This window comes from Capricornis sumatraensis, chromosome 15 (assembly GCF_032405125.1).
Source record: "Capricornis sumatraensis isolate serow.1 chromosome 15, serow.2, whole genome shotgun sequence".
NCBI classification, from domain to species: domain Eukaryota; kingdom Metazoa; phylum Chordata; class Mammalia; order Artiodactyla; family Bovidae; genus Capricornis; species Capricornis sumatraensis.
In genome coordinates, this window is record NC_091083.1 from 56,572,881 (window position 1) to 56,583,172 (window position 10,292).

Sequence of the window (10,292 nt, forward strand, 5' to 3'; positions counted from 1 at the left end):
CATTCCATATCAGCACCCAGAGCTGGCCTATGCTTCAACAGTCACTTAATACTCAGCATATGGAGACAGCATCATTTACCATACTGCTGATGGACACTAAGTTGTTCCTAACCTTGGGCTACTGAAACAGTGCTGAAGAGATAACCTTTTCATGTGTCCCTCTCCTCAGAGGAGGAATACCCACTGGAAGTGGCACTGCTAGATCAGAGAGTATGTGGATTTTAATTTGTGTGATGATATTGCCTAATTTCCCTCCTAGTCATGGTAGCAGATGAATCTCCCCAAACCTCCAGACATCAGCAGGGCAGGTGGCTTTATCCTGATTTTGAAGGTATTACTAAACTTCCCAGACGGTGGGTCTCCTGCTAAGTCTGAATACAGCTAGTAAGTGGCTCCCCTACCTCTCAGATCTGCTGGCTTCCAGGACTGCTCATCCTGTTCCCCAGGCCACCTGCCCAGATAGTCCCCTAGATGAGAAAGGAGGGAGGGGAGGGGAGCAGCAGCCGGTCAGGTGCCGAATCTTCTTCATGGTGTTTACTTCTTATAAGCAGTGTCTGGGGGAGGGGCTCATCTGTTTTCCCTTTACAGATGAGGACACTGGGGCTCAGAGAGGGGACCTGGCTGGTGGGCAGGTAGGGGAGCCAGGGTTGAAGCCCAAGCACCTTGACTCACAGCTCTGCTTTCTGCACCCCCTGCTGTACCTGTCAGTGTGGAGAAAACTCTCCTGTTAACTCTTGTATTTTTCTCTTCTTCAGCAATAAGCATTTTTGAAAAGTCTCATGTGGGAAGCACAGCTAGCTTTACAAACCAGATTAGATAAACGCTGCAGTGTCTCATGATGTGCTGAAATATTCCTAAAAGTCAGGGCTCAGCACACGTAGCAGCATCAGGAATCTTATTCTGCCCATTGTTGTGATGTTGCCCCTTCACCAGGCTCCTGTGGAGCAGGTCCGGAAGGCGAGTGTGGACAGAGTCCAGAGGGGCCACTGCAAACCCAGCAGCACCAGACACGCCCATTCCTGGCTCTGCAGACTGAGGATGAGGAGGGGGAGGTGTTCCCTAGAGGGTAATGAGGGCCCTGCATGAGCAAGAGTTCCTAGTCTAGACTCAGGTGTCAGGAGCCCATGTCTTTCCTTGTTGCTACAGGGCCCCCAGCTCTTGGCCCTTAGAGGTCTCTCCTCCCTGTAGTCGTTGGAAGTCAGGAATCTGAGGGAAAAGGGAAGGGTGGTGGTCAGTGTGGAGGCTCCTGAAGGTGGGCACTTGCTCTGCTGATGGATATGAAACTTCGGAGGTGGCAGGAAATACTCCTGGGACAGAGTGGAGTGGTACTGAGGAAACAGTCCCTTCATTCCTCTCAGCTTCAGTTTTATCATCTATAAAATGGTCATCCTCATGGTCTCCTTTTAGGAGAGTTGGAAGGATTTGAGATGCTCTGTCTAAATCAGCACAGCATAGGGAATTCCCCGATTGAGGTCTTATTTCAAGGCTGAGACCCAGTTCCCTATGCTGGGCATCCTCTCCTTCACCTGTAGAAAGGATAATCACACAACCTTTGCAGGGTGTCCTGAGGGCAGAATGACCTGGTGAAAGGACAGCTCCTCAGGGAGCGATGGTGCTGGCCTCCCACCTGTGCAGTCCTGGGCGCGTCTCACAGTTCCCTCTAGTCCTCAGTTTCCCCGTCTGCGAAATGGTGATGATCACACTACATTTCAGGGGTCCATGATGACTGGAAACGGTCTAGGAAGTCCTGAATGGTGTGGGTTAGAGTTGGTCATGACTGGAGCGACTAAGCACGCACACATACACGCAGATGTTATGATAACAATCATAGGTGCTATTGATTAAGCACCTATTACATGCAGGCTCTGTGGTTTACAAACATCCTCACTTATCTTACCAGGGGGAGCTATTGTCCACGTTGTATGGAATCAGACACTGAAGCTCAAAGATAGAAAACAAAGCCGTTAAAATCAATCAGTCCTGCTGTGATGATCTCTGAACATTCCTTGACAAGTGTCCTTGGTCAGCTGCTACCTCCCTGAGCCTTGTCCCGTCAGTGGAGCCGCTCTCAGCCCTCCCCCTCAGTACTAATGCAAGGGTTAAATAGCTGAGGGTCCTAGAGAAATCAGCCCATCTTTATGCTCTGAAGAAACTTTCAATAAGTTTCACAACATCTTCTCCCTTTGGAGGCATCCAGGATGCTGTTGTTTTTATGACTCAACATATTCAAGTAACATCTCCTCACTGTGTCCTCAAATGTTTGATGAAATTCAGGAAGAAAGTTAAATGCTTAAAAATAAAAATATCTGTAACATTTGCTGTCTGCGAACTTTTACAGGAGATGTTGGGTAATAATGAGCAATTTGGAGACACCCTCCAGCACCCTACACAGGGAGAAATCACCCTCACTTTTATTGGCTGATTTGTGTACTTTTTCAGGACACAGGAGATACTTCTGCCTGCTTCTGAGGCCTGTGTCTATGTTTCTTCTGATTTAAGAACCATTAGGAAATTAACCACCTTTGGCTGCTCAGCACTCAGTGATCTTTGTTTTCAACCCAAAACTAACCCAAGAGAAAAACCCATATTCAGAAAAACATCTCATTGCCCTCTTACTTTGAAACTCTGGAATCAGCACATTATTCCTACTGGAATATTAATGGAAAGAATGAAAATTATGGAGTAAATTCACAGACACCTGAAGGGACAGCTCTGAATACAAAGTTTGGGTTCAAGATAGACCTGTGTTTAGTTTTGTAAACTATCTTGTGTTATACGCACAGAAGAAATGCCTGATTTAAACCTCACTGCAGTCTCAGAAAGGGAAATGCCTGCTGTCCCCTTTGGCAAATGGGGAGCTAGAAGATGCCATGACCACACCTCTCATTAACTGGGCAGTCTGGTTCAGCTTCCACATGGTCCTGCTATCCCCGCCCTGCCCCATTTCCCCTGCATTTACTTCTATAAACACTTCTCTGAAGGTAGTTAAGTTTTCCAGGGGAGCCTAGTTGGGAACAGTTATTTGGAGAGTGAGTCCTATCAGTGCTTTTGTTCCCGGGCCCAGATTGGTGGGAAATCGCCTGGCAGTTGTGAGAAGGTAGACTCTGAACTCCGACTTGGGATTCCATGTAACCCTTGCCCACACACAGAGCTCATCTTGGGAATCTCAGTGTCTCCTCGATGAGATGAGGACAATGACACTGCCCTCCCAGAACTAGCTGAAGAATTAAAATATAATATATATATATAAGTTCTTACCATTGTTGCACACTTATCATTAGTGATGATAATTACAATCATGTTCATTGTTTATAAATGTCCCTTTTGTAGCCAAGCCCTCTCCTCCCATGGTATCCGGCCCTGCAGTGAGGGCTACACCTGAGCAGACAGTGAGCTTCACCTGCACATCCCACGGCTTCTCCCCCAGAAACATCTCCCTGAAATGGTTCAAAAATGGCAATGAGCTCTCAGCCTCCCAGACCAGTGTGGATCCAGAGGAAGATGGCGTTTCCTACAGCATCACCAGCACAATTAAATTGCTATTGGCCCCAGAGGATGTTCACTCCCAGGTCATCTGCGACGTAGCCCATGTCACCCTGCAGGGGAGCCCTCCTCTCCGTGGGACTGCCAATTTGTCTGAGACCATCCGAGGTAGGCGCCCCTCATATGAGTCCAAGATCACACCTGCCCCCAAGACCCCAGCCTCCTCCTCCTGCCTGATTTTTGCTCCAGGCCTTGAATTGCCTGGAATTTACTTCCTTACAGCCCTGCCTGATCACCAGGCTCCTAGATGAGCTGACCACTCACTGCTGGTTTAATGGCAGCTGCCAGATGTATACCTGCCATGTGCCAAGCACTGTGCTAAATAGTTTCCGTTACTTTACCAATAGTATCTCCAATTACTCAGCACCTCCTACAAATCAGGCTCCTAAGTGCTGATTTTATTTATTTTGCTGCAATTATTAGGGCTGAGCTTGTTGATTTCACCCATTATAACCCTAATAGGGGCTACCAGTTCTTTAGCACTTATTGTGTGCCCTGCACTGTGTTTACTGATTTCATTCATGAACGAGGAGCCCTCAGTGTGAGTACCTGCTGCCTGCCATGTTCTGTCCTGGGTGACTCCCTTGCTGTGCTGGGAGCTGATATCCAGCCCCTCCCCTGTGACCTGTCTGTTTTATAAGGTCAGACCTTCTGCCTGATCTGTTTCAACACCACCCACCTTGGAGGTTACCCAACAACCCATGGCGGGAAATCAGGTGAACATCATCACCTGCCTGGTGAACAAGTTCTACCCCAGCAACTACAGCTGACCTGGCTGGAGAACAGAAATATGTCCTGAACAGAAGTGGCCTCGACCCTCATAGAGAACAAAGATGGGACCTTTAACTACACGAGCTGGCTCCTGGTGAGCTCATTGGCCCACAGGGAAGCTGCAGTGCTCACCTGCCAGGTGGAGCATGATGGGCAGCCAGCAGTCACCAAAAACTCCATGGAGACATCTGCTCCCCAGGAGGACAAGGATACAGGTGGAACCACTGATGAAGCCTCCACTCCAATGGCATGGCTTTTAAACATTATCTTTCTTAAATGTTCAGAGCAGTAATAATAGAATAATCTAGATGTCTACAGATATATAAAGTAGAATTTTGAAGTTAGCTCCCATCTCCCAAATCTCATACTCAAAGAGCCACCACTGCTGAGGTTTTGTTACATTCTTCATAGGTCTTTTGATGTAAATATGCAAAAAGAGAGTAGGAAAGGAGAGGGATCATTCTATTCATAGTGTCCTGCCTGTTGCTTTCATCAACTATCAGTAATTGCATCCATCATTCCTGTCCGCCCCCCTCCTCCCTGTTTGCTCTTTCTAACCTCTGCCTAGTCTCCCTGTCATCCCTGATGGTTCCATCTGCATCAGTATTACCACCTCATCATCTTCTGCCAATACTACTCTGCGAAATTCTGAAAGAGGAACCCCAAGGACATGAAGTTAGGATTGCACCAGGCACACAGGTGACTCTGAGTGGGCACTGAAAAGGGCTCCTTTGTCTCCTGATTTGTGACAATAGACCAGCAACGATCACAGTCGCTCACTGCACATTTACTAAATGCGGCTACCAGTTCAGCTGTGAGCTCCTTTCCTGCTTCAGCCACCCAGAGGGCTTTGAGTTTACAGAAGAGACCCGGGAAGGAGTGGTGGGAGGTTGTTGAAGATTCGTTGTCTTTAATCCAGGTGAGTGGGCTAAAGTAATCAAGATGAATGAGTTCCTGAGAACAAGAACCACCAACCTGTACAGCAGACTTATGTGAAGTAGAGACAAGTTCCCCTTCAGCAAGGCATTGTCCTAATGACATGTGAGGTTCCTTTTTCTCTATATAAAACTTGTCTTATATGCTCAATATAACTTGAGGAGAGAGTCAAGTCAGGTTTCCAAGAGTCTTTGTTCCAGAAGAACTTTAAAAGCCCATGTCCCTTCCAGCATTCTCTGTGGTGTTGCCCTCATCTGCAGGGTCCTTGATGGGTCACCCAGTGTCCACGTCCCTGCGTCATGCATCATGTCACGCATGCTTAGTCACTCAGTCATGTCCAACTCTTTGCGATCCCACCAACTCTAGGCCCCAAGGCTCCTCTGTCCATGAGACTGTCCCAGCAAGAATAACTGCCTGGGTTCCCGTTTCCTCCTCCAGGGGATCTTCCCAACTCAGGGATCAAAACCATGTCTCCTGCATTGCAGGCAGATTCTTTACCACTGACCACCAGGAAAGCCTCATGTCCCTGCCTGCTGGAAGAATAAGTAGAGATGTAGAAAAGTTGTAAAATTGTGTCCCCTCATAACTTAGTCTTGTGTGTACATATAGTTGTCAGTGGAGCCCATGATTGTGTGGTCATATGGTTAAGGAGACTGATTTTCTACAAAATGAATACCATTACACACTTAATATGATCAATAATAATCCCTTGCTGCTGCTGCTGATAAGTCGCTTCGGTCGTGTCCGACTCTGTGCAACCCCAGAGACGGCAGCCCTCCAGGCTCCCCTGTCCCTGGGATTCTCCAGGGAAGAACACGGGAGTGGGTTGCCATTTCTTTCTCCAATGCATGAAAGTGAAAAGTGAAAGTGAAGTCACTCAGTCGTGTCCGACTCCTAGTGACACCATGGACTGCTGCCCACCAGGCTCCTCCATCCATGGGATTTTCCAGGCAAGAGTGCTGGAGTGGGGTGCCATTGCCTTCTCCAAATAATCCCCTAATATCATTTAGAGTGCAGTATACTTTCAAATTTTCTAAGTATATCTTTTATCATTGTTTTTTGTTCATCAAAAATGCCTTTTAATTCATCTGTAAATGCATGGTCAAATTTTCCTGTGACACCATCTGGCCCTTGAGAATCTTTATTTCTTTTTTTAATTTGAAAATGTATCAGAATTGTTAAGGGCTATTTAAAGTGTTCATTTCATATTATGTGAACTGTGATAGCTTTTGCTTTTTGAAGTATTTGGTCCATGTTGTCTATGCTGTCAAGTTTCTCCTTATAGCTGTTCATCAGTTCAGTTCAGTTCAGTCGCTCAGTCATGTCCGACTCTTTGCGACCCCATGAATCGCAGCACACCAGGCCTCCCTGTCCATCATCAACTCCCGGAGTTCACTCAGACTCACATCCATTGAGTCAGTGATGCCATCCAGCCATCTCATCCTCTGTCGTCCCCTTCTCCTCCTGCCCCCAATCCCTCCCAGCATCAGAGTCTTCTCCAATGAGTCAACTCTTCGCATGAGGTGGCCAAAGTACTGGAGTTTCAGCATTAGCATCATTCCCTCCAAAGAAATCCCAGGGCTGATCTCCTTCAGAACGGACTGGTTGGATCTCCTTGCAGTCCAAGGGACTCTCAAGAGTCTTCTCCAACACCACAGTTCAAAAGCATCAATTCTTCAGCACTCAGCCTTCTTCACAGTCCAACTCTCACAGCCATACATGACCACTGGAAAAACCATAGCCTTGACTAGATGGATCTTTTTTGGCAAAGTAATGTCTCTGCTTTTATATAGGCTATCTAGGTTGGTCATAACTTTCCTTCCAAGGAGTAAGCGTCTTTCATCTGCAGTGATTTTGGAGCCCCAAAAAATAAAGTCTGGCACTGTTTCCACTGTTTCCCCATCTATTTCCCATGAAGTGATGGGACCAGATGTCGTGATCTTCATTTTCTGAATGTTGAGCTTTAAGCCAACTTTTTCACTCTCCACTTTCACTTTCATCAAGGGGCTTTTTAGTTCCTCTTCACTTTCTGCCATAAGGGTGTTGTCATCTGCATATCTGAGGTTATTGATATTTCTCCCAGCAATCTTCATAGTATTCCCTTATTATACTTTTGATATCTGCAGAGTCTGTAGTGATGTCCTCTGTTTCATTTCTGATAGTAGAAATGTGTCATTCTTCCTTTTTCTTTCTCTGTTTACTGCAAGTTTTTCAACTTTATTGGTCTTTAAAAAGAAACTTTCAGTTATTTTCTTTATTGTTTCTCTGTTTTCAATTTCACTGATTTTTCTTCTTTATGATTTCCTTCCCTCTGCTTGCTCTGGGTTTACTTTGGTCCTTCTTTTCTTGTTTCTTGAGTAAGGAACTAGGATTATTGGTTTAGACATATTTTTCTGGTGCCACACCAGGGTCTCCTCTTTCGCTGGGGCGTTAGGAGAGTGGGCCTGGGTGCCTGATCACTAGGTTACTTCTCCAGTACCTGGGTCTCTAGCCAGTCTGTCTCCTCTTCCACCTCAGAGTTCTCCTATGCTTTTCCCTTGTGTTATTTCTAGGGTTCAAGTTATACTGACCTGGGTGAGCAGGAGAGAAGCATCCACTCCATCTTGCCTGGAGCACCTTGAAAATACTTCCGTCTCCTGCTGGGGCTCAGGCCAGGGCTGGCATTTCTCGGTCCTGCAGTGTGCCTAACCCAGCGTGCCTGCTGGGTCTCAAGTCTGGAAATGTTTCCAGGGACATCCAGGTGTGAGGCTTGAGCCAAGTGTAAGATGCCCGTGTGATCCTGCTGCTGCTCGAGTTGGTCTCCTGTGAACATGCACATCTTATTGCTCGCTTCCTTGAAATTGGGGTGTTTTTAGAATATTTCCAGCCTGATGGACCTCTCGTCTCTCAGTACATAATAATCCAATAGGTTAATGGAGTTTTGGGTTGGTTGGTTGGTTTTGATAGAGGGAGAAAAGTTCTGAGTCCTCTAATTTCTTGGTTCTATTTTGTCTTTCAGGAACCTAAATACTTCCCCCTACTTTTTTCTTTTTCCCTTCACCACTCAATTGCCAAATGACACTTTTTATTCCTTTTCATCTCTTCTCCCCAGATGTTATACATTTTAACTTATTCCTGTCCTTTTTTTTTTTTTTAATTGACTTCCCTGGTGGCTCAGATGGTAAAGCGTCTGCCTACAATGTGGGAGATCCAGGTTCAATCCCAGGGTTGAGAAGATCCTCTGGAGAAGGAAATGGCAACCCACTCCAGTACTCTTGCCTGGAAAATCTCCAGTACTCTTGTCTGGAAAATGGACTGAGGAGCGTGGTAGGCTACAGTCCATGGGGTTGCAAAGAGTCGGACACAACTGGGCGACTTCACTTTCTTTCTTTCTTGCCCATTTATTCACATCTCTCCTTGAATTAAGTTCCAATAGTCACTGTAAGTAACTACCATGTTTAGTGATTTAATGTGTGTTGTGTGTGTGTTAAGTCACTTCAGTTGTGCTGATTCTTTGCAACCCTATGGAGTGTGGCCCTCCAGGCTCCTCTGTCCATGGGATTCTCCAGGCAAGAATACTAGAGTGGATTGCCATGCCCTCCTCCAGGGGATCTTCCTGACCAAGGAGATCTTTTACATCTCCTGCATTGACAGGCAGGTTCTTTGCCATTAGTGCCGCCTGGGAAGCCCTCATACAGTTGCAGCACGCAGAAATCTACAACAGGCCAGCTATTGTAGACTAGAGTTCTCCTACAGAGAACTCCTTCTGAAGTCCCTTCTGAAGGCTGTAGGGGAGAGTCCATTTCCTTGCCATTTTCAGCTCCCAGAGGTGCCCACACTCCTTGGCAAATGGCCCCACATCACTCTGACCTCTGCTTCTGACATCACACCTCCTTTTCCAATTGTCCTGCCTCCGTCTTTTACTTATAAGAATCTTTGTGATCACATGGGCTCTACTTGGAAAACCCAAGATAATGTGCCATCTCAAGGTTCTTGACTTGATCACTACAGATCATCCCTTGTGACATATGTAGTAATATATGCACACATTCTGGAGATTCTGTGTCGACCGTTTTAAATCAGGCATAAATTGAATCCCCTTCCTATGATCTGTGCACTGCTCTGTAGGACACTTTTCCAGTATTTTCAAATTTAGGCAAATTTAATATCACTTGTGGTATGTTGAAGTAACTCTGGGTTCCTCTTGTATCTGTCTTGTCTCTTTCTCCTGCAGTTTTCCAGGTGGCTGGCTGAGGATGGGATTGCAACCTAGTGAGATATTGTGCCCTAGGATCTGTTGAATTTTTCCTTGTCTCACAGTTATTTTTACTTCTGGCATTTTCTCTATAAGAAAGAGGACACTTGCAGTCTGGTAGACAGTGAGTGAGAATGAATGAATGACCTTTGTACTCTGATTTCTGCCTTGAGCTGAGCCCAGAACAGGACGCAGTCAAAGGCTCAGAGTGGGAATGGGCCTACATGGCCTCAGATAGAGTAAGTGAAGACCCCTGAGAATGGCTCCTGTGTGATCCCTCTAATCATTCCTCTTGTCCCCTGATTGCCAGGCCCAGAGATTCTCCTGGCAGTTCTCCTCCTCAGCCCCAAGCTGCTGCTGCTGGTCAGTGTGTCTGTCATCTTTGTCCACAGGAAGCGCTGAGCCTGACTGTAAGTTGGGGTGGGAGGGATGGCAGGACAAGATCTGTCCTCGAAGACACAAGGTCATCAAGGGAGCCACCTGCAGGTCACACAGGGTCAGAGCCCACATGGAGTTAAGAGGTGGCACACCTCTCTCAATACCCTCAGGAGTATCCTGTTTCCCTCTAAGAGATTCCCAACTCCCAGAGGGTGTGTGGAGTCCTGGAGGATGTGAGCTGGACTTGGGGTTTTCGTAGTCTTAGCAGTTCTGTGGAGGAAGTAGCGAGAACGTGCTATATGAGGGGAAGCTGAGTGGAGCACATTTCTAGATCCCTTGAACTCTAAGGCATTTGGGGGCAAAAGGAATCCATGTTTTAGGGTAAAGTTGAGAAGTCCTTGATCAGCTGTTCTGAGGGGTGTCTTGCTCT

At 46.6% G+C, this 10,292-nt stretch overlaps 1 pseudogene; it reads left to right on the forward strand.

Annotated features, from left to right (window-relative positions):
- The window catches only part of LOC138091134 (tyrosine-protein phosphatase non-receptor type substrate 1-like), a 29,507-nt pseudogene extending 19,621 nt beyond the window's left edge, over positions 1–9,886 (forward strand).
- Positions 9,887–10,292: the final 406 nt, after the last annotated feature.